Source organism: Rhea pennata, chromosome 12, assembly GCF_028389875.1.
Source record: "Rhea pennata isolate bPtePen1 chromosome 12, bPtePen1.pri, whole genome shotgun sequence".
Taxonomy (NCBI): domain Eukaryota; kingdom Metazoa; phylum Chordata; class Aves; order Rheiformes; family Rheidae; genus Rhea; species Rhea pennata.
The window spans coordinates 1,538,027-1,563,709 of record NC_084674.1 but is presented as its reverse complement, the minus strand read 5'-3'; the positions used below and the strand labels follow the sequence as shown (position 1 = coordinate 1,563,709).

The window sequence follows — 25,683 nt, the reverse complement described above, 5'->3', positions numbered from 1 at the left end:
CCACAGCTACCCAACGTGTTTTTATAATATCTTGTTTTATTCCATCTTGCCATCTCTTCTCTGTATTCCGAGTACCTAAGCTCTTCACACTAATAGAGACATCAGATGGTTATACAGATTTTATTGCTTTTGCATGTCTAAAGTCCTTAGTTGCCAGCTAGGAAAATGAGCCAGTAGTACATTGTTTTTTGAAACCAATGCGTTTTTATTTTTAGATGGTCTTCAGTTTTTCTAGTTTTAGGAAGGCTGAAATTAAATATTTTTTTGTGTTATTCACTTTTCCTTTGTTACTTTTATGCACGGAGCAAAGATAGCCATATGAATGAGATGGTCCTTTTGTAAGCATGTAAGAGAGGATCGAAGACCCCCCAAAATACTTTGCTGTTGCCCAGGTGAAAAAAACGTATGTGACTGGTAACAGAGAAAGCTAGAAATTATTTTTGCAACTTCATCTGGACAAGGACATTCTTTGCTTTTTAGCCCTGGCACAAGCTTCCTGCTTGACATCGTGCAAGTCGCTTGGGCCTTGAATGCATGGAGAAGAGGTGCCAGTTTAACCTTATAGATATTTGACTCTTGGTAGATGTTGTTGTTAAAGTACAAAAGCCGTATTTTCAGTTCAGTTTAACTGTTTTTCAGCAGCAGAACCTGCTTAAAATCAAGGTATTACTAAAGTGAAATGACAATTGCTGCAGAAAGGTTTTCTTTCTCAGTTAAAATTGATACCTGAGATGATGCTAGAGGAACTTGCCTAGGAAGTCAGGAATTCACTGGCTGTGTTACTTCATAGTGCAATAAGTTCCCTGTTCAGCATCATCTAAAGGGAAGACGTCCTTGAGTATTATGGCTTTTTCCCTGCCTGTGCATCTGGATTTCCTTTGGAAGGAAGCCAGCGTGGAAGGGAAAAGGAAAGACTGGTGTGACAATGCTCTAAACCTGTCACACAGTCAAGAGATGACCAGGATGTACCTGGCATAGCAACAGTAACTGTGCTTCTGTTTTCTGTATGTAAACATGCATAACAGTTCCTGCATTCAGAGAATGAAATCACTGGAAAGTGTGAGCTATTAATCAAGCTACATAGCTTGTATTCAAGCTTTGTACCACTTAAGTAGATCAAAGTGTTATAATGTGAAGGCTAACAGAATCCTTTCTTCTTCTTCTTCTAATGTATCTGTGTCTTTTGTTAAATGAAGTAATTAATGTGGTTTACCAAGGTCCATTTTCAAGACTGAACACAATATTTCGTTCTAAAATTCTAACTCATTTTGATTTGATGTATGCTATTTCAGTATTTTTTAACTTGTGATGTTCTGTTAAAGGCAAACTGCTATAGTAACGTGCAATTTACAATTCTTTTAGCAAAAATATTAATATTTCATTAAGTAAATCCTACTTTACAGAAACTACTCATCCTGATTCATTAAAATTTAAAACTAAATTAATGGAGCTTGATTTGTATTCCTATTGTTGTGTTAAATGTTTCCATAAAAAGTGCACTCTCCTCACCCTCATACCCTCACACGCCTACAGTGTTATGTGAGTAGTTGAGATTGTCACAGTAACTCCCCTTTTCTGCACTTACCAGTCTTAATTTCTCACCAGAATCCACACAGGGATCAGCACTTTAAGGTAATCCACATATATATTTTCTTACAAAAACAAAATTGTGGAGTTTAGAGAAGCCAAGATTTCCTACAATAGCAAATCAGAATAATAGATAACTGCTAAGTATGTCCAAAGAAAAAAGTGCCATAGGCTCTGAGTTATCTTCAGTAATTATTGTTGGAGGTAACACTTTAGGATATATTTCTCCAGTTCTCATGTCTTTAATACCAACGTAAGAAGGAAGTAAATAAATAAATAAATAGAGAAAGGATAGTTTGGTGAGAGACTGCTAATTAAATTAGAAAATGCTGAGGGGGTACTCCGTCTTACAAGAGATGTGTCATCTTGGGCAGATCTCTTTTAGTTCTGTGTTTGAATTTCCTCAGTTACAAGAGATAAAAGTTGTACTGCAATATCATGCAGTTGTACACTCCAGATTTTGAAGATGGTACATAATTAAGGGCCCAAGACTGTCGTAGGTTGTTTCATTCTCTTCTTTATCATCTTCTTAATTCAAAGAATGAGCAAGGACATGTATTTCCATGGAAGTACTACTGTTAAATATATAGTCAGTCTGTTCTCACAATGGTATACTTGGTCTTCCCATTCACATTTTAAAGTGCAAGCCAGAAGTATAGGGGGACAGGAGATTGATTACTCTTGATATTTTTTGGTTATTTATATATTAATATAGACATTTTCTTCCGTATTTTTAAAGTAAAATCAGGAATTCTATTTTCATTTCTCTTTTTTCTATTGCATGAGTCACTTATTGGATAGTCTTAAGAGATCTTTAACAACATACATTCACAAGACTTAAAAATATGCCATATCACTGTTTTCTTTTTCTTATCACCAACTTATAAGCCTGGTTTTATGAAATGTCTGGGACTATGCCGGTATATTTGTCTCAAACCTGATTGCTTCTCCACATCTTTGTATCACCTTTGCTTTTTTATGTCTGGCAGAAATGTTCAGTAAAGGCAGGTGACTATTCTGTGCACATACAGCACCAGATTCTGATCTCCCTTTAACAAGTTTATATGTGAAATGTCTCCTCTGAGTGGGATTGGTTGGATTTTCATTTCTGTATCTGAGGTCAGAATTTGGTCAATTACCAAGAAAATATTTTATGGCTTTTCACTGCAACAAACTCAGGACATAATGTAGTTTTTACATAAGGCCAGTATAATTTCCTTTTGCTTGCTTGATCTCAAGCAACCTAATACAGCTATGTCTACATGCACTCAAGGTGTGATTTAGTGATAATTCTGGCTGTATTTCATAGTTACCTACGCAAGAATAAAATGAGCAGATGCCTAATTTTAAATGATTTGGCCGGTATTCCACTGAAAAAAACATTGCAGTGCTTTGTTCTCCCTGCAGTGAAGTTCTGATTGCAAGAATACCCATCCACCTCCCATAGGAGGTCATGGAAGAGCACGTTCTGCTTTTCTCTGTTTTATGAATATCATGTAAAGCTCTGTCCAGCCCCTTTCAGCCTCCCGCATGCAGATTAAGTATGCAATATTTATACTTTGCTTCCTGCTACAATTTGAAATGCTTTGCCCTAAATTCAAGATCACAAGTATGGCCAGCTGCATCCTCACTGAAATCCACGATCTTGACCTGCATCACCTACCTAATAGCAAAAATAGTGCTAATTCAATTAGTCAATAAAACTGTTAACCACGGTAACATTAGCATGCAAAACCAGGTCTGTATTTTAGTATGCTATTATTGAGGGGACACTCATGTGTTAAAGGCAGTGACGTCATTCCAAGGAGTAAGAAATATGTCCATACTTAGCTTTAAATCGATCAGAAATACAGTCGATTACAGCAGCATTTTAGAATGTCAGTGCACTTACTGAACTGCAGAAGGTATCAATGTATGTTACCAAGGACTATGATTTTACTATTTTTTAATGCATTTAAAATACCATGATTTAAACTCATATGTTCAAGCTGCATGCCTGTAGATTGTCTGCTCCTTTAAAAGAGGATGAGAAGAAGAGCAAATAGTAAGAAAGCCCGTGTTGATTGTCCTTCTTGAAGTATTGTTCTATTGAACTGGTGTATTTTTAGTATACAGTGATAATTGTACAGTTTCACTTTCACTTCAGATTTTTTTTTACTTTTCTCAAAGATGCATACACATTTTTCCCATACTTGAAAGCTATCAGACTTGTTAAAAAATAACATCAGAAAAGCAGTTTTTCATGAGATTATTTAAGTTTTAGGCTACCAAATATTTATGTTCTTTTGGCCATAAGATTATCTGTTACTATGGCTGTTGTTTGATGGTATGTTTTAGAAGCAATTCCATCTCTTCAGTTTGTGTTTGACTTTTAGAAAGATAATTAAGTCTCGGTGCTATGGTTTACCCCATCTATGCCATAGATAACAATACCAATGGACACCTTGTTTATTAGTCTTTGTGAAGCAATTTGAGATATATCAACAGAAGTCACTATAGATACGCAAGGAACTGGTTGCCCGGCTTTGTTACGTAGCTGACTTCTGTGAATGCAGCTTCCAATACTTTGAAATGCCTGAAAAAGACAGAAACCTCTGTCTCCCAGAGGAACTGGTGTGCTCGAAGGAGAAAGAAATGGATCACTCTCAGAGGAACCGGAGGTTCTCATGGAAAATTTAGTGATACTGCTTCTCTGTCTAGATAGCTCAGCAGTCCTAGGTTTATTATGTTTTCACATCCAAACCTCTGTGAGTATCCTTGAACTATCAAACCCACAAAATAAATTAAAAAAGAACCCTCTGAAATTGTTGTAACTTTCCAAGGAATTTTCTCCTGCATACCCTCTTCCAGCAGCTTTCCCATAATGTATGTTTCCTGTGATTCCATAATTTCACAGTAATTACTGAACTCCCTCCCATATCCCTATGTAATTTGCTGTGCAAGTGACAGCCGTGTTGTGACTGTCTTTGAATTAAACGTATGCCAATTGGTCAGCTAGCTGGCTACACAGAACGAATGAGAGCGATGCTGAGGGTTGGTGGATCTTTTTTTTCTAGCCATCCATTGGTTTTTACTAATCTTGCAGACTTATGCTTCAGAATCTCTCTACTTCTCCCAATTATGTTTCAAATTGGCCATCAAGTTCAAAAGTTAACAGGAAGGAAGTTATTACAGATGCATGGGCAGGCAGTGCATGCATATGTTCCTCTTCCTTCAAAATTGCTCTAAAAATACAGCAACATGTAGAAATCCCCAACAATTATGCAGAAAGCACAGTTAAGTAAAACCTGTTCTGCTATTACTAATTATTGTTCAAAATATGGTAAAGATAAGTATTGCACAGTAAGTAGACTGTTACTGGATTTGAACAAGTAGGCATACTAATTCAGTGGTTTAGCTCAGTTGGTTAGAGCACGGGTGCTAGTAATGCCAAGGATGCTGGGTCGGACCCTGTATGGGCCGCTTGCTTGAGGGTTGGACTAGATGATCTCCAGAGGTCCCTTCCAACCTTACCATTCAATGATTCTATGATTCAATTTCTTGTATCACTGAAGTGAATGACGGACTTCCATTTGACAGAAAAGCAAGAATTTTCACCTTTTCTTACATTTCTATCCTGCTTTCCTATTTCATATTGACAAACATCTTAGGGTCAGTAAATATCCCAGGGTCACAGTGTTTAAAGTCTTCACTTTGATAAGTGACTTAGTCTTGTCTGACTTGGCCTTGGTTTGGTTATGCCATCACTATTGAGGCTGAATATTGAATAAGCTGGAGAGAACAGTCTGGAAGGAATTCTGGCTGTTACATAAAGATATTAACATACTTTCTATGATCTGATAACAAATAAATTGTTGGGTTAGTGAGATCCTGTGGAATTGAGGTCTTGACTGAATATCAAGAATCAAGCTATCTGTGAGGGAAGGGTGCCTGCTTTCATTTTGTGCCTGAGTGCCCAGCTAAGCTGTGGTTCAAATCTCATAATGTTCAACACTGTGGCATATGTGACTTTCTGCCTCACCTTAAGTTTGTGTTGGTGAATGCGGAAATGGTTACAAGAGAGCTAGTTCTTTGTCATTACAGAATATCTTCCTAGAGCAGCTAACAATTCCTTCAGTTCAGTCACCAATTAGTGCTGTACTTCTGGCCTATTAGTGTCTTTATAGGTTGCATCATGTTGTTTTAAATGCGTCGGCATCTCCAGCTCACTGTTACAGCTTAGGAAGGTGCCACTGGGCACTCCGGTACTGATCAGACTGCAGCACATTTTCAGGATGGCTGAAGAAGATACATCCTGGATTGATTAAAAAAAAAAAGAAAATGGTGGAATACATGCTATTCTGCCCTTTGTACTGTAGAGATTTCAAGTAGCTTTTACATGAAACATCTTTCATTTGCAAAGCATTAGACAGGGTTAAATGTTAGCTCCAGATAAAATTTGAATGTCTCTCTAATTAGTTTGTTTATAAACAGAAACAATTACATACTAAAGATGCCCAAGCCCACTGTGTGCAGAGATAAAACAAAAAATCTGTATTGTTTTAGAGACGTGTCCCTGAATTGTAAATTGTTTAGTAACATTAAGAAGTGTACAGCTTGATATGTGACTGCTGGTTATATGGAGTCTTTTGCATGTAGAATTCAGAATGCTGCCTGCCTAGGGATTCCTTAGTTTTCTTATTATAGTGTTTTTATTACATTAGTGCAATCTTTCTAAACAAGTGCTTAGAAGATTAATAGTATTGATAATTATCAGTATGATTCTGTAAACATGTACATTAGTAACTCTGTCTATAAATCCTAATTCACATTATATATAGTGCTAAGAAAGCTGCTACATGTTTGTTAGTAAACTCCATCATCTTTGGGGAAATAACTATGTTATTTTCTTCAGCGTAGGTTCAGTTCAGTATTTTAGAGGAACAGGAAGATGAAAAAACATCTTGCTTTATAGAACATAACATTCATAGACCTCTCTCTGGTCTTAGAACAAATAGACACTGTTTAGAACTTAATAGTCAACTTCTTGCCCTACAAAGAAAAATGACAAGGAACAAACCAGGAGCCACCTCTGGCACAGCAGGGAGAGAGGCAGATTTCGAAGGAAGTGACTGTCACAGAGAACGACATGACTTGTATACTGCAGTTCTTCCTCCCTCCCCCCATAAAATCATCAGTGCAGTTTATGTAAATCCTGCACACCTCAACACCTATTGCATCTATTTGTGGTCTTACTAATCTATTTAAATGCTGTAAACATCTCTGCTGTAGATTTTGGAAATAAATGTTATGGATAGCAGGCTAATGAAAAGAATAAACATCTAACGTTCTGGTAAGAGATCTATATATAGCTGACATTTTTGGTAAAATATTCAGAAAGACGGTTAGCTCCAAGGAACTGATTTACTCCGTGAGGTTTGATGCTGAACAATATTCTGCCAACAGATGGCAGTTTTCTGAAATAATGTGCTCAGATTTATTTCTTTCCATTGTTTTCTATTTTTTTCTTTAGAGTGAAGCATGTTCAGAGGAGAAATTTTTTTTCAGAGTATTTTATATAACACAGGTTAAATCTTTCTGGAGCATATGCAGATTTAAAATTTTGAAAGTTTGCAATTTCTCTGGTTTGCACCAATGTGCAAAAAGGTACATATCTGGCTGATTAGAAGTTTTTGCTTCATGTAGGGAGACATGAAATAATTTCAAGACAATGAGCATAGGTTAGTTGCACTTTTAAAAAAGTGCATTGACCTGCTATTTTGAACCATTTTGTGTGAAATTTAAAACCAGTAACTTGACATAGATCAACCTAGAAAATTTCATCTTAAACAATTTCACTTAGTAAAGTTATAAGTAACTGAAAGCAAGTATTGATAGCATTCCGAGGAGCTCTAGCTCCTGTATGCATGTAATATATAATTACAGAACCCCTATTTGCAAGTGTATATATACATATGTATGTGTGTGTGCATATATATATGTGTGTGTGTGTGTGTCTATGGATGGATGTATATACAGGCACAGACCTTTGCAATGTCAAATCCTTTTGGTTTGTATTTGTTTGCAACATCTGAGAGAGCTTAAAATCGTGGTTTAAAGATTGCATCAAGATGGATAAAAATTGGTATCAATTTTCTTTCCATTTTAGTTATTGTGACATAAATTGGCCCTTATAGTATCACTTCACATTGCTGTTACAGACTGTAATGAGTAGCCGATATGAAGATAATACACTTATATTACAACCTTGAGACTGAAATCTTGTAAAATGGTAGATTGACAGGAGATATGCATTATTCAGGTGTTAGGCTCATTAAATAAATGCAGCAAATGAGGTCAGGGTGTTATTTAAAATTAAGATTTTAACTATTAGGTATGATTAGTGTGTTTTGTTTTCATGTATCACGGCAGTATCTTAAGCTTTCAGCTGATGCAGCCGGTTGTTGAAAATTACCACAGTTTACATTTTTAATGAAATCAACTAAATCCTTTGATTTAATTAACTGTACATGACAGTGTATTGACATATATGGAGATGCAACTGTGTCCAAAAATAGCCAGGTTTACAATAAATAGGAAAAAAAATTATTTTAGCCATTGATGCGTCATCTGTGTTTTCTGAAAATAACTTAATCTGAGTTGTTCTTTCCCATGGAAATATTACTCATTCTCTTCAGTTCCTGGTGAACTAAAACTGCCTCTGACTGACCCTAGACTGAGACTGTGTTCCATAACACCTAAATGAAATGACATTCCTTGTTTTCACAGGGAGTAGTTTGGAAACGTCACTGTGTCCAAAATAGTTAGCTTTATGATACATTAAAAAAACCTGCTGGACTTATTCTTCAGCTATTTACACCTGATTTAGCTGAGATAAGCCTCTTCAGGCTTTTCTGCTCCATGGCACTTTTACTCTCACTTTGTAACTTCTGTTTTCCTGAACTGTAATTCTAACCCTGAGCCAAAACTGAGACTGAATTCAGTGGCACCCAGAGGAATGATACTTGATTTTCTCACATGATAGCCTCATGATTACTGTCCTAATCTGGCTTTGGCCTCTTCTCCCACTTGTCTTCCATTTATCTCCTACTTAACTAAACCTTATGCTGATGCTAACAGTGGGCAGAGCCTAGGCATGTGGAAGCACTAGGAAACCTTTCTCCTTCAGAAACCTGGTAATTGCTGTCCTAAGTTTACTTTAGGGGGTGCCTGCTTATACGAGTCTTGGTGCTGTTCCACAATTTCTAGTTTATTGAGCTGTGGCTCTAGCCTGAGACCAGATTTCTTGGTACTTGAATGAATGACTGTCCCTGTTTTTTTTCCCCATTGTAACCTGGCAGTGACAGTCCTTATCTGCCTTTTCCCCTTTGTGATGCCTGGCAGAGACCACGCTCAGACTGGTCACCTTGAGTTACTGGGTAGACAGCTTGCCAAAGGCACTCAGAAAAGGAGGTGGCAGTTGCTCTTTGTGTACTAGCTAGTGGCTGGAGCACAACTGTTGTGTGGGTGGTTCAGGTGCGCTGTCTTCAAGGATTCAGACCTAGCAGTGTAAGACAGCATCTTAACTATGGGGAGGTATGAGGAAGACCTGCTCCCTCCAGCAGTGCAGGTTTGCTTTGTAGCCAGGACTAAAAGCTTCATGGAGTCAAGAGGAGAACAACCAACTATGCAACCAAGCAGTCACATCAGCGTGGAACCTTACATTAGTGTCACATGGAAAAAATGAGAAATGGTCTCACTTCTGTGGTCACAAGTGTTTAGCTGTATGGGAATCATTTCACAGAATATACGCTACTAAATGCAAAGTCCTTCAAAAAGGTCTGCAGCTTGTTTTCAGTTTCTTTGGTATTCTTCGGCATTTGTGAATGCATTCTTCATTAGGCCATCAGCCAAATTGTGTGCAACCAGTCAAAAACTTAAAGGTGAATAAGTACATCAGCATATTACTACAATTCATCCTAGTTACATACTTAGGTTTAACAAGTTGCTGTGCCCAACATATCAATGGCTGTAATGTATATGTTAATAATAAATGTTGTTTATTTTGTTCTGTCATTAGATTCTGTAATCTTTCATTGCTCATGTCAACCCTGACTGGTATGAACACCTTTAATTACCTTAACTTGCAGAATTAATTTTCTGTCAGCTAACTGGATGGAAATTTTTCAAACTACTGGCCCGCTGAATGACCATATGCTAATTCCTTAGTCCTTGATCATGTGTCTAAAATATACACTAATAGGCAGCAGGACTGACATCACGTAAGTCCTGCGCACATGCTGCGGTTACAGTCTGACTTGGTAAGTTCTCTTGGAATAGAACTGATGCAGATTGTAGTACCACAGACGTTTTTGATGCATCAGGTTTATAAACTGCTGCTGTAAATATTTTTTTTGCCAGATAAGAGCAAAGCCTCAAAATACATGAAAATAACTGTGTGAACCATGCAGCAGTTATTCTGTATCACAGAAGAGACCTAAACAGTTTGTCCAGTTCCAAATTGTCAATAAGTGCAGATAATCGTATTAGTACCTGGGTTTTCTTAATAAAAAATCTCAGCTAATGTGTATTGTAAGCCAGAGAATGTTTTAAGTGTCTCAGATTTTCCTTCAAAGTATTTGTGCCAGAATTTTGTCATGTAATACCAAATTAAACCAGAAAATCTTGGAAGCAGCACGATCTTGAATGAATTAACGTCCAGATATATGTAATAGAAAGCTTAGGATTGGTCTCTTTCATATTAGTAAATAGTTTTAGTGTATCCTGCTGCAGCTAAGTTACTGATCTAGTAGTCCTGTGTAATTGTCCTGAAGCAAGATATTATATGAGGTGAATCAAAAAGCCTGCCAGGGTGTCACTTTTTATTATGAGGAGAATAATTTAAAGAGAGAATTGTAGCTGTAGACGGCTTTGATACGGCTAGGTGTGAATAGCGTAAGAGAATGTAGAAGAACAAATACATCCTCCCTTCAGTCACCTACATCTGTAGAATTAGAAAAGAATTTCAAATAGAGGAAAATCAGACCAGTGTGGACCCATTCCTCTCTGTTACTTGCCATCCTTGAAAATCCTAGAAACTGTATTTCTTAAGAAGAGTTATTCAGTAAGTTGAGCTTTCTATGCGGATGTTTGGCTGTGTAGTTAAAGCTTGCATCTCACTTGGAAGACTAGCTCAGACTAAGCATTAAAGATGTGAAATGTCATTTTCTCTTTGTTATTCACCCATTTTGCCTAGTTGGTAACGTATACCATATAAGCTGTACTACCATAGGCAGTGTAAAGTGAATTAAGCTGTATTAGCTGTTGGCAACTCTGACCATTGTTACAGTTTTTGTGAAGGTCTAAGAATGTTGCAAGGTAAAATGTTTGTAAGGATACAGATGCTAAAGGAAAAGTAGACTGAGAGCTATAAAGACAAAAATAATTACATAGCAGAAGGCATGTATGACTTCACAATTTGCCCCATCTTGCATTATTCTCTTAAATATCCATGAATCTGTAGGGAATCGGACTTAAACTCTGAGAATGAGTAACAAAAAATAGGTCAAAAAATAAGTAACAACTTATGTTTTTAAAATCGGTGATGTTTCTTCTCCTACACATCACTTCTTAAATCCTTTTTTTGCAAATCTAATGTTTGTTTGTCAGCAAATATATTCAAGAGCAAATACTTTGCTGAGATTTTTACAGATAACAGGTTTGGCTGCTTTTGGTGGGGGTAGTAATGTCAGTTTGGTGTGGGTAGTAATGTCAGTTTGTGTTTTATTGAGGGTGTAATACTCTTTTTTAATACCTGAAAATGCAAAAATGCATTTCAGTGGAAGATGCTTGCTGCATTTGGAAAAGTTCATCCAGCTGCATAAAGAAAAATACTGTATCTGTGAAACAAAGATATTTTTCTGTTCCCCAAAAACCTACTTTACAGCTGTTCTGTGAGTAGAAAGCAGAATACAACAGTACACCCAAGAATAGCTGAACTTCCAGGATTTTGCAAATACCTGTAATGAAATGAAGTAGAGAACTCAGTTTTCCAGTATACCTATCCAGCAGATGTATTTTTGTGTCTGATACCTTTCAGTTCCTCAAAGACTGCAGGGACAATCCCAGCCATCCCAGCCCCAAACCACTCCATTCCACCCAAAAGGTGGTGCTGGGCACAGGAGCGTGCCTTCCTGATAATACTTTGCCTGCACCAGCATCAGTTGTAGCTTTGCTGTAGCTTAAGTGAATCAGATTTTTCCCTTCTTTCTCACTCTCTGTTCCAGTTCCGCAGGACCCACCCCCAACATGAGCTATAAAGGTGCAGCATCAGTTACCCCTTCACTACAATTTAAGTGGCTTTATTCACCTTTAATATGAACAGCAACTGAGGAGTTCTTTTTGAGTGGATAGTTTTTAATGACAGAGGGTTGCTATAGCAGCTTGTCTGTTTGTGTCTCATCCTTGTTCTGGCAAGGGAAATTTGACAGAAAATATTATCCTTATTTTAAGTCTTTGAATTCCAGGCAGAAGATACGGTGAGACAGGAACAGTAATGATTAGCACAATAAACACTGGTAAGCCAAGGTTGGATGCTAGTAAAAGATATGTCTGAAAAAGAGAATCTAAGAAGTATCAGCAAAATATAGTGATTGGGTTTCTGCTTCTATATCAAACACATTTAGATTTCCTCTCTTTCTTTGCAAAATGTGCGAACGTTTTTTGGCCTAGATGGAGGTTCATGTCTGAGAAAGCTCAGCTGCATAGCAGCAGGCTCCTTGCTGCCCAGCAAGAAGGAGCTTGGCAGCCGGAAAGGTTGAAGTGGAAGTAGGGAGATTTCCATGCAGTTTGGAGAAGTATTCAGACTTTTTCACTGTCCCAATATTTTGTTGCTAGTGATGAGAAAGTGAGTGCATGTAAAATCCTGTCAAAATACTTTTTTTTTTTTACGTATTTATTCAACAGTTAAGATTTGTGGGGTTTTTATTCTTCATGGCACTGATAAAGAAGAGGAGATTCTGGAACACAAAACTCCCAGTACAGCAGAGAAAATGACAATACAGGGAAAACACATTCACTGTTTTATTTTCTTTTGTTTTTTTCCCCACAGTTTTCTTTGTGAATAGTATCTACAGGCTATCACATGGGGATTGGCATCAGAAGCTGCAGCTCCAGGGCGCTCCTTCATTAAAAGGTGAAAGATGCTTTTTGGAGAATATCTCAGTGTTTTGAAAACGACAGGTGCTCAACACTCTGTTTTAAGGTTCTTGAAACAGTTCCAGAGATCCTCTCAGAGGTTTAAATAAATTAAACCTACTGCATGCAGCGGGTGTTTTTACTCCATTTCTCATCTTAAATCTGTATGCTGCACCTGACTGAGGTAATTATTAGATAAATCCTGTATCCCCAGAGGGCCACAGAGAGAGCGAGCAAGTTTGGTCTCAAACCGTTTTGGTTCAGCTCCCCAAACTTTAGCTCCGATTGCACTGGGGAAGGGAAGGGCCCATTCCTTTCCCCCCAGCCCAACCCCAGAAGGCAACCTTGGCCCTGTTGCTGAGCCAGTGTCATGTACCCGCAGGCACATCCCTGCGCCTGGCAGCTCGGGGGCCGAGGACGAGAGCGGCGAAATGGGGCGGTAGAGGAAAGGGCTCGTGGCAGCGCCTGACACCAGCTTTCTTGCTGCCGCCGCAGCCAAAGGGCAGAGCGCAGTCCTCGGCCGTGTGCTCCTGCCTCTTCCTTGTGCTAGGACTCATTTGAACTTGCTACCTACTATTGTAAGGAGCAAAGGCAGCAGAAAAAAATGCTGTCAAAGCGTGTGTAGGTTCCTGCTGTTTGCGCTCCCAGAACCGGCCCCAGCGCGAGGGAGGAGGGGAGCGTGGCTGGGCGAGGGCCGCTGCCGGGAGGCGGGCTGGCACACTCCAGCGCCCAGGCTGTGTGGCTTCACACGGCAGCCTACACAGCTGAAACTTGTGCTGATATTTGCTTTGGATGGGCCTGATCCCGTCAGGCGCCGATACTCACTGAGGCCTTTCGGTGTTAATGCAACACAAGCATGGCTGGTTGCCCCCTTGTTCTCAGCGTGTGGCGTGCTCTTGTTCTGGGCTTGCACATCAGCTAGTCCGCTGCCTGGGAGAGGCGCAGGTGTGTGACGGCACGTGTGTACCGAATCGGTTCAGTCCGATTAAAGGAGCAGACATTTGTTACATTTCTTGCTTGACGTCTCCTTTTTTATATACGTTATCTTTCCTCTTGAAATATACCTGTTGTAATGGACAGTGCTTGTTTAATATCTTTATCTCTGCGAACCATGAGCATCATGCATTGCTCTCCAAAAGGTCAGGATGTAGCTGGAGGTGTGTGAGGGCTGGTGGGGAGGACCCGGGCTCTCGGAGCCCTGTGGCTGGGAAATAGCGGCGAAAGCGCGTGCTCTGAGCCAAGAGACAGGGGAAAGGCACTTTGCTAAGCTGTTCTAGCAAAACATACCAGAGAGCTACAGACAAAGAATGCTTCATAACATAAAGAGCAAAAGTACTTTGTTATTGTGCTTATATACAGAGACAGCCTGAAATTCAGTACGTTCTGTTGAGATTTCGTTCTTAGAGAATTTAGGCATGCTTTCCACGTGGTAGCTCTGGAAGCAAGACTAGTGAGCAGAATTACAGATGGGTGGACTCAGCTTTTACTTGGTAAGATCCGAGTTCAGCACATCCTCCGCAGGTGTAATTTGACATTCTCCAGTGATGTCAGTAGTACTGTGGCAATTAACAGCAGCTGAAAGCTTGTTCTTTTGCCTCTGTTTTTATTTATAAGGTTTGCGTGTAAAATATTTTAAGGTATTCTATTAACAGATACAGGAGCTATTGACTTCATGCTAGTTTTGGTGGCATACAACACAATTCAGCTGTGTTTTGTAAAATGAAATTTTCAAAACCATAGAGATGTAAGTGCCAAGGATATTTGAGCAGAAGTTGTAATGATGGCATAATACTGTTCTTGTTTTCTTTAAAGGAAAAAAAGAAATTCCTTAAAGGGTATTTAAAAAACTCTGAACTCATCAGCACCAAGTGAACAATCCTTAGTGTTTCCAACAATTAAACAAAGCATAATGGTTCCCAGAGGAGTCCATGCATTGAGTGGGTCAAAAATAATCATTTTTAAGATGTCTCTAAATACTGAATTGCATGGAAAATTGAAGTGGTTTGCGGCAAGACTATTACACTCACTCTATAGCATTTAACGTGTCTCAAGCTAATCATTCATATGATAGGAGTTAATGGCCACAAGTAAACAGCTGTAAAGTGTCTTTATCCTGCTCTTAAAATTTGAGGGGGAGACTTTTTTCTTTGCTTTCTTTTCCTTTTTTTGTTTGTTTTTCTTCTTCCACTGATAGGAAAATGTGTACTGCTTATATGGAAGTGCTGCATTAAATGATGCCTACAGGACAACCTTGCTTATTATGCCTTTTTAATGACATGGAAGATATGTATATGACTACTAACTGTAGTACCTGAATATCCAACTCCTAAAAGTACCTAGAAATTGTATCTATAATTAGATATTTTAGGAGTAGATGAAAAATATTGTTTGCATATTCCATGTTCTTGCTTGCAATACTTGTCTTTTAGGCACTGGCTCCTGAAGGTGAATACCGAGTACAGATTGACATTGATTGTCCATTCAACTTAAAAGACCTCAAAATGTGCTGTACCAGCACACCTTGCCACACATCAGCATGCCTGACCTGAGCTAGTAAGTTAAGTTGAGGACAGAATTGCACCTGAAATCCCTTCCATTCTGGGGCATAGACACCTCTCTCAGAGAGTAGGAAGTGACATGTTATGCTTGGACTTTGGCTTAAGATCTGGTCCCACAAAGCAGTACTTAAAGAAACCTTCTTTTTCTAAAGGAAAAATTGGACCTTCTTCCCTTTAAAAAATGCAGCTGTAAATGATGATAGGCAGCTTTTCTCCTCTATTACCATAACATGGAATTTTAGAGATCTGAGTTCCTTCAGCATTGGAGCTTTACGCATGGTTCATTCTCACCCATTGGAGGCAGCCGAATCCTTCTCCCACCTTCCTGCGTGATAGCCTGGGCACCTGCCTTTGGCTACAGGAGGGACAGAAGAGAGAGGGACAGCACAAAGGGATGGTCTCCACATTTTTAGCAGGGACACAACCCTACTTCTGGAAGGACTTGGGAGAGAAGATTCACTGCACTAGAAGAGAAGTGCATGAGTGGGAGTACGTTTTGCAACTCAGTACTTAGGACACTCAATTGGAGGGAGTAAGTTACCAATTCCAATCTCTGTTTTGCTTTGGAAAGAGATGGAGGTAGATAGGAGGAAAAAAGGCAAGGTGTTATGTTATTACTCATTTAGTATACAAAAAATATGGTAAGGAGCTAAGTTACTTAGCTTTACAAAGTTAATGTAAAAAAAAAAAAAGAATTTATTTGCAGTATTTTAGTGGAAATTGAATGAACATCATCATTTTAGGGAGGAATTGGAGGGCTGGTATATTTATTCATAGTTTGATGCAGAATACATGGAATGATCTTCCTTAACTCAGAAAAGGAGTTTCAGGAGAAAATCAGAACTCCTGCATGTGTTGCTGCTGTGCAGTCTTGTTATTCAAGGCTTGAACTTGCAAATTACTGACCATTACAGACATATAGAAATGAGCATTCAGTTTCAATTGTTTACTTAAATACATGAGCAATCACATTGAGCTAATGTGGATGTTTTTAGCAGCTTTGGTAACTTGCATTGAGAGTTTCTCATCATCCTGTAAAATGAATCTCTTTAGTCTTGGTTCTGTAGGATATGCGTGAAGTGGGGGAGTGGAGTAAGATCCCTGATAAATAGCATTTGCAGGGCTTCAAACCTGACACTGGGATAAGAAAATTCAAGAAATGAAGATGAGAATTGTTCATGCTCACACAATTCCAGAATCTCACTGTTCTGCCACTGCCTGGAAATCTCTCTGAATATCCTCTGTCTTAGCTTTTTTCAGTGTGGGGCTGCATCATACCATTGGTATCAGTTGCACTTTGTTTTACATCCTAGGAAAGTACACATATGCTCACTTAAAAGGAGACTGGAGTTGCAGAATGAATGCGTGAGAAGTTATTAGATACTAAAATTAAATTGCCTTATGCATTAAGGAGGTAGGTATTTTGTGGGATAAAATAGTTACAGAGTATGTAATTAAACACTGTCAGAATGCATCTGCTGGGGATTAACTAAGGCTAACTTGTATTTTCACTTCCTAGCTTTTCAGCTTCAGTGAAAGATGTTCCTGTGACTAACGTTTGTCAGGGAATAGATACACATTAAAGGCATTTTTCTGCATGTGACTGTCCATTGCTAGATAACGTTCAGTGCTTCTCTGAAGATACAGATTACTTAGTTAAATATTATTCCAATTTCAGTAATAGGCAAACTGAGGCAGATTACTTGTCTGTGGTCCACATAGTATGGACCGGTAGCTGAGCTAAAAAGAGAATCTTGTTTTTCCTAATCCCTGCATCATATTTGTTAAATCTTCTGCTGCTCCCTTCCTTCTTGTCCTCAATATATTTTTTTTAATGTTAGCTGCATATTGGTAAACTTTTCCTGGTACCAGTTTTTCTTTTGGGTAGCATGAAGGTAAGCTGCTGGTGATTTCAAGGTGATCTGTAGTGTAATTAAACATGAATCTGTCATTCCTCACTGAAGGAAATCTCCAATTGAGATCAGTGGGAATGGTACTTGAATAAGGCATTCAGGGTTGGTCCCATAGTGAACTGTCATTTTCTCTGTATGAGGCTGAAATCTGATGTGTAAGTATCCTCTTAATGCAGTGCAATAGGTTTTCTTTCCTTTCAAATAACAGAGGCCTTTAGAGCTCTTCAATCAAAGGGAGAAAAAACAGATAATTTGTGTGTTGTGCAGGTTTGAACTGTGCTAGGTTGTGGCAGGAATTAAGGAAGGAACATCTGAAAGCAAATTTTCCCCTAGCCAGTTCTCGTGTTTGAGGAAAAAAAAAAGACTGCAGCAGAATGAACAGTGATAGACAACAAAGGTTGGTTTTATTAATTTTCAAATGAATACATTACATTCTGAAATTAAACCCAGCATGTAAGAATGTGGAGTATTGCTATCCACATGGGAGATACTGTTTTCTGCATGTAAAATAAAAGGGCAATGTCAGCTTAGCATATTTTTTGAAATGTAGAAAATGACTGTTAGATTTTGTGTTGACAAATTTGACAATGAGATGTATGGGGAATGAAATGCTAGGTGTACCACAAAGGGCAGTGCTATAAACCAGCACGAACCTTCTGTTGTGCAAAGTGCTTGGCTATGGGCTGACTGCACTACCCCTGTAATTCTGTGCCACCTATTTAAGGACCAATAATTCTTTTAATTGCTTCTATTATCAGAAGATAGATTTACTCAAACATATCAATTTAAATGTATATTAATTGTGTATTATTAATGCACATTTGGAAGTATATGCTCTTCTTTATTAACAAAAATGGAAAATTATTTGGGGGCTGCAGAAAGAATACTGAAGTGCTAAGATGCATATTGCTTCTATTACCGGGGAGACAGCGCGGAGCTGTAATCAGATAAAAAAGCACTGAAATAATTAATTTACATTTTTATTGTGCATCAACAAAAATGTATGATAATAAGCATTTTCGGAAAAACTGTAGATTAAGCATTTTTCTTACATCAGTGTTGTACTAAAGATGTCATTGGTTTAATGTAGAACAAATAACCTTTGCATCTCATTAAAGATATTATTAGAAGTGCTCGGTGTAACTTACCTCTTGTTCTTAAAGCAGGTAAGATTGGTTGAACATGATGATAAACTAAGAAAAAAGTAAGATCAGGAAAGGAGAGAGAAAAGTAAGTCAAGTTATGTATAGGTTAAGACCTACTTACTTTGAGAGATCACCCAAAAGGACTTACAATGTGGAAACAGTGGTGATGTTTTCACTTGATTGCTTAAATCGTAATTAATTTAAAATATTAAATGAACTGTGATTCAGATGCTGTGCAGGTTTCTATACGTGTACCAAATGGTAATTGTCTTTTTACTCTAGGTTTCAAGAACTAGTTGCGTTGGAATTTTTAACTATGTTAGGTAATATATAGCTGAAAATTTGTTACAAAAAAGAATGAGGCAGGTGGGAACTCCTCCTCTGTTGCATCTGAAGGTATTACTCGGGAAGCAGTCACCATTGCAAGATAGAAGCAGGAATTGTGCACTTTTCTGAGCACAGGAAAACTTCCCCATCTTTAAGGGTTTTCTCTTGTTTTGCAGCAATTATTCTTTAGTATTTTTTCATGCATTTCTCTATCTCAATATCTGTAAAGTACCTTGGGAATAAAATACAGCAATGAGTCTGGATGAGGTCACAGGCCCCTCACATGGGATTTGGCTGACTTTGGCTGTTTGGGTAGCGTGCTTCTTCCCCCAGAACCGTACTGCCAACTCAGGAAAGCCAGAGGGAGCAGAGGTCTGTATGTTTATCCATGACAGGCTAAAGAAAGACTTGAAATTCAGGGGGTTTTATGCAGAGTTCCTGAGTAAGTGGCAAAATGTTAAAATGAATTAAAACTTACTTACAACAGAAAAGTACAGATAAAAAACAACCTCTGATATTTCCATTGAAACCTCCACCAGTTACATTGTGAAATATTGATGTATTATCACAAAAGGCACAAAGAATAACAATAATAATAATTTAAAAAGAGCAAGTCTCAGGGCCAGTCTAACACTCTAGTACCACCTCACAAACCTGTGAGAGTGCCACACTTACCCTAGCAACTTCTACGTAGTTTTTGCACCAGAGTAAACCTGTAAGTTGGTCCTAAGTCCTGTTAGAGCTCTAAGGAAACTTCTTTTCTGTATGTGTTTATACAGCATGTAGTATTGCAGGGACCCTGCCAGCAGCTGGGTTTCCAAGGAACTGTCACAAGATAAGTAAGAGGAAAATAGAAAGTAATTGAAGCAGTGCAGTTTCTAGATGAGGCTGATCCTGGAATCATTCAGGGCATTTTTCTCCTGAAAGGCTTATCAATAATTATCTGAATCATCAGGTGTGAGGAGTAGGGGCTGGGAGTTACGGGAATGTTGTCAAGATTCCTTGATAGCACCTTTGATTTGTATGAACAACAAAAAATTGCAGGTTTTTCAGCTGGAAGATTTTGAGAACCATTTCGAGTTTCCCATTACCTTCATTTTGAAAGTTACGATTTCCTAGTGATGTCTTTTCTTTCTGGACATGTCAGTGTCTTTTCCAGTGACAGTCACTTTAACATGAGAACTAAACAAAAAAAAAAGCAGTAGGAGAAACCAGAACTAAAAATACATATAGGGGCATTTAACTTCTGTTTACAAAGAAAATAGAAGGATTTAACATTGTCAGTACAACAGAGCAGGAAAACATAGGAGACTTTACTGTTCCTTTTGATTTTACTTCGGAAGTGCCCCAAGATAACTAAGAATATTTACTAGCACAAAAATGTCTTCTGTAGAGTTGGGAGGAAGGTAAACAACAGGTTACCTCTCAGGCAGCTTAACAGACAAGTTGTTGAAGATCTGTATGGGACAACAGAGGGCATGAGCACTGCCTTTTATGCAGCGAAACAGAGGGAGGGTTAGGGAGAGAGGAAAAACAAGCTCCCTCAGCTAAGAGCAGGAAATAAGAAGGATTCCAAAGTAGGGGTGTTTTCATTCAAAAGACTAGAGTTGCTAGCTAATAAGAAAGAAGAAAGTCCTGACACTAGCATTAAAGTTTCTCAGGAGCTCAAGGGAGGTAAAGTGTCCCTTTGGAATTGCATTCAAAGTACAAGGAAAGAAAAAGATGTTACAGTGCAGTGGTTAGCTGCAGAATTCATGATCAGATTGCTGATGGTCTAGTCAATATTCCCCTGGAATAAATAATGGTACCTGGGCTCTACTGGTGCCCACTGGAGCTTCCTCGTAGCAAAAACTGTTCGTATGGAAAATGAGGATCAGTTTAGAGAGTATCTTGTCCCTGTTGTATGTGCTATCCTAAAAGTGTTACTAGTCTGAGCTGTTTGTAATCAAATAGTTGTTAGTCACCATCTAAAATCATTCATATTTTTCATTTTCCATCATTTTTCTAATCTCCAGGTTCTTATTAAGGCCTTTCAGTCACTCCTGACAAGGCAGTGAAGTTGAAATAAGTTACAAGATAAGAACACCTTAGCTGCAGTACGTGGACAATTTTTGGAGTAGATTTACATCTTTATCTGGTAGATTGGTTTATCTCTGTAGTTATCTATTTAAGGGATTTGGTTGATATTTTGCAGAAGGCTTTATTGACTATGTGTTATTGACATATTCTTAACTTAAAACCATTATCATTTTAAAGTACTAGATTTAGAAACTAATTACAAGACATTAATAGCTAAGCCAGAAGAGAGAGCTAAGTCATGCAAATACTGCTATCTGTGAAGTTGAATATACAAAAACTGTTTGAATTGCTGACTTAGTAAGTAGAGTCTAAAAGCAATCTGTAAATTAGTACCAAATTCTGAGAGCAATCCTCAGTGCTTGTTTTCTAATATGTCCATGAAATTAGTGGCACAGTTGTTATGAAAGTCATAGCAGGGACAGTGGCTGCTTTTTTCTGAGTAGGTTAATTATCACTAATGTGATTATTTTTATACTGATTTTTATTTTAATCAAACATTGCACAAAACAATTTAGTTCAGGACAAATAGCTTGTTATAGGAACATTTGTGATGGGCAGAAAAAAAGCAACAGTGTTTAAATTAAACACATATATTGGGTTATTTTATTCATTAAAATGAACAATCATGTTTGGCTGTTCGAGAGAGACTAAGCATTTCTCCTTAACGTTTATTCCGTAGTGAACGTAATTAGAATTTATATTAGAAATGGTTTCTGTAGTTCTAGCCTGAAGCATTGATGGACCAGGCAATATGCAGAAGTTGAGAGAACTTGGAAAAAGAGTTACAATCAACCCGTAACCAAAAAAGGAATCTTTGCCTTGGGCAGAAAATAAGCCACGAGAAATACAGGCATGTGGAGAAGGCACTGAACAAGAGCTCTAGAGCGCAGAACTCAGTTGCAGCCGACAGACTGCCTCTGTGACCTTGTGCAAGCCATTGAACCTCTCTTGCTTTGGTTTCAGCCCCTCACCAAAAACCACATGAGCACTAGCTTGATCACCTAAACTAATTCTAGCTGCTGTGGTCCCACACGAGCGGGGAGGCAATCTTTCAAGCAGTAAAGGCCCAAACTCTATTTATTAAAATTAGCATCTTGAAATGAACCCAGAGAAGAAGATAGTAAGTAACATAGATGAGAGGTATATGCAGCCTGTGAGAAGGAGCAGAGCCTCCACACTGCTGCCCAACAGGCATTGGGGATGGTGCTGCTCACCGGGCCGGGCCCTGTTGTTGGCCCCAAGGGGAGGAAGCGGGGGAAGGCTGGCAGGAGAAGTGTGCTGATCGCCCTCTCCCTGGATACAAACAGCAAAGGGCATGCACTGAAAGCAGAAGAGCTGGCAGCTCGTCATGAAATGGCTCTAAGTGGGAAGTCAACAGCTAACCTGACTGCTCAAAAGGGTTCCCACAGCTCTGAAGCAGAAGCATGCTGGCTGTGCCTGTACTTTTGAGAATTTACAGAGAGCAAAATATTTTAATATATGCATTTTTGTAACTGTTTTCTCCTTTATGACTGTGGTATTGGTAGCATTCATGCCTAACTTTGCCTACAGATTAAAACAAGAGAGAGAAAATTTAACATAGAAACCTGTATGCAGGGTGTCTGGAGTTGAGGACAATATGAAGTTTTAAATGGAAGCAAATTGTGAAAACCACCTCACTGCAACAGTTCCCGTAGAGAGTGAGCCCCAGTGCTGGGACATTCAGTGCTCCTAGGAAGCTTCCCCCTGGAGTTAGGCTAATTAATGTGTTGTTGCTCTCTGAAATGCATCACTGGCGTATTTAGCTTGGTACAGTTTGAATTGACGTTCCTCACTCTGCCATTACAGTGAAGGACTGTGCTGGAGGAATAAGTAAAATTGAAATTCTGGTGAGAAATTGTTATTCATATTTACAGTTGTAATGTCATGAAGTTTTCTCATGTAAGTATAGAGGAGGTTTTTGGCTAAAATCAGCCATACAGATGTACATATTTGGATTTATGGCTCTAAATACCTATATGACTGAATAGGAAAGGATTGTTTTTTCCAGTTTGTATCTTCTCCAATGGTTTATACAAAATATGATGCAGTCTGATCCAAAGACACAAAATTTTAGTGCAAACTAAAATTCAAATATTCATGAGTCAAGGAAAAAGAACTACCCTAGGTAGAGAGTTCATAGGTGTTTCTTTTCCATTTTTCTCTTTTTTTCCCTGAAAAGAGAGGAGTGTTTTCATTGCCCGTAAAAAGTGGGTCTCCCTGCCTGCTCCAAAGCTGTTTCTGCTCCAGGGGAGGGATTGTCTGAACCAAGCTCTTCATTACCCCCAAACCATTCCAGCACACCGGGAGGCCAGGCACAAAGAGAGTATTATTTCTGTGTGCTTAAGAAAATCTACCATAAATAGCTGAGCTAAAGTGGATAAAATTATCAAAGAAACACCTCTAGATCATAAGGGCAGGAGTAGTCAGGTGATGAGTTCAGCCTCAGCTTTTTCAGAATAAACTCATCCCCCTACGCATACTTGTTCCAGGCTCAGCCCTTTGTTACGTTGAAGTAATTCAAGTGTCGAAGATGCATCAGAGACTTATCTGCCAGTATTTAGTGCCTCAGACAGAGTATTATGGGGGAGCAAGCTTTCTCTGAGTGGAGTTGTGTATTTTCTCAATTTAATATCCTGTTATTTTCTATCCATTTCATGTTTTTTCCCTCCTTTTTCCTGTGTGCTCTGGTAGCAAGGCAAAATTGACTGAGTGGCTCCAAGTATCATGGGATCACAGAGTGACCATGGTTGGACAGGACCTCTGGAGGACGCTACTCCAACCCCTTCGCTCAAAGCGAGCCCAGCTTTGAAGTCTGTTTGTTTGGGTTTTTTTAATGAGTTATTATGAATATCCTGACTTGCACAACTTTTTTTCCATTTATCAGCTCAGTTTATTTAGTGGATGAGCTATAATAGCTGAGGAGTGACATAGGAGTTCACTGTGGCCAATAATACAAATGTGGTCAAGTGCTTAGTTCAAGATGCAAAATTGTTGTATAGCTGTAAATAAAGTGTGTCTAATTACATCCGTATTTGGTATTTGTTTTTTTTTTTAAAAACACTCCTAATCATTTGTGTGCTGTTTCTATATATAATTGAAATGAAAGGTTGTACATAAGAAAACCCATCAATATTAATTGCAAGATTACTTTATCACATTTTATAAAATTACTTATTTGCTGCTTTCTAAACTAGAAAATCAGTATTTTCAGTTACTTTTTGATTATACAATCTGTTTATTATATTTACTTACAGTTCTATAATAATATATAAAAACTCCTTCTGGATGGATCTCAGAGAGTTTCACAGAGGTCTTCCTGGATCTGTCAAATGTATCAAATCTACCAAATACTGGATCTGTTCTTTCTCCATTTAATTGTGTCATCTCTCATCTATATTTTTAATACAGTTTCATTACTGAATCCTAGTGGGTGTGGCTGGTTACATATTAAAACAACTGTATTGTAAATCATCATCCAGAAAACCAGTTTTACTTCTGCCAATTGTCTCCTTTAGAAGTACGATGGATAATGTGCCTAAAGCTTACATTTCTCATGGCAGACTGGTACTCCGCATTTTATATCTCCGAATGTTGCTCAGCTTTTCATACTGTTAGTTGGCCATCGATGACTGCTTGAGCAGGTAGCGGGAGCACACCAAACCTGGCACCAGCGTGACTGTGTCCCGTTAAGAAGGAAAGGCCCGAGCCAGTCTTGCAGGTTGTGCCCCCACCCCGCTCCACTGCATCGCCAGCTGCCTGCTGGAAGGGAACCAGCCCAGGCCCCGAAAGGCTGGCACATTACAGAGATAAAGACATTTCTTTGTGACGGTGAAATGAAAGGCACTTACTGGATAAAACATGGGTCCGATGCTTTCCAATACTCAGTGAATTGCATTCTTGGACATGAAAATTTCTTTCCTGTTTCTTGTATTTCTTTTGGAAATTACAACACCATTAGCTGAAACAGGGGCAGAAGACTTACAAGCTCTTGCTCTAACATGTAAACAGAGCAGGAACAGATGCAGGGAAGAAGAATTTCTGAAGTCACATATTTGTAAATCATAAGGCTTGTCAATGTGATGGATTATTTTGACTTGTCTTTACCAATTGCATTAAATTATTACTAAATTAGCATTTCAGCTCACCTTTTTTTTTTTTTTTTTTTTTTTTTTTTTTAAGTAACAGCAGAGGCAAAGTCCAAAAGTATTTATTTCCAAATGAACTATTTGAAAAATATTGCCTTTTATCTGAACCCTAAAAATTGCTTGACTTGCTAGAATTAGTTTCTGGTGGATTAAATGCTCTACTATTTTGTTTTTATTTATGATCCTCTTACAGAAACTGTGGAAAAAAGTTATCCTTTCTATTTTATCAGGATTTCATGGTCCTGATCCTGAAACTCTGAACTCAGGAAAAACTTTAAATAAGCAGTTTCTGATTTGCAGTGACTAAAAGTACTGGAGAAAATCATTAAATACAAGCAGATCTAGATTTAAATAAATGCAAGAAATGGGTGAATATAACAATTACTTGCCACAACAGAAGTCTTTTTCAGATTCAAGTCTTTAAAGGTTAAGTGATTTGAAGGAAACTGCAGTAAAACACAGGAGGAGAAGGGAAGGAAAAATGGGAACAGAAATATGTTAGTCACAATTACTAGATCCTAAGGCAGCGAAAGCCACAGACAAAGATTTTATTGCTTTTCTGTGCGTTTCTTAAAGGAGTTAGGAAACAATAATTTATTTAAAGACAAAAAAGTCTCAAAAACATTATTTTCTTTGTGGGGGAAGTGTCTCTAGTTTGAATGTGATTCCAGTCTCACTGCGCCAGGCTGCTGTGCCAGGTGGCTTATCTGACAGGCGGTTTTTCATTATTAAT

General features: G+C 38.4%; 1 protein-coding gene across 10 annotated transcripts in view; it reads left to right on the top strand.

Annotated features, from left to right (window-relative positions):
- Positions 1–25,683, top strand: part of GRM7 (glutamate metabotropic receptor 7) — a 342,940-nt gene that overhangs the window by 225,145 nt on the left and 92,112 nt on the right. The window lies entirely within an intron of this gene.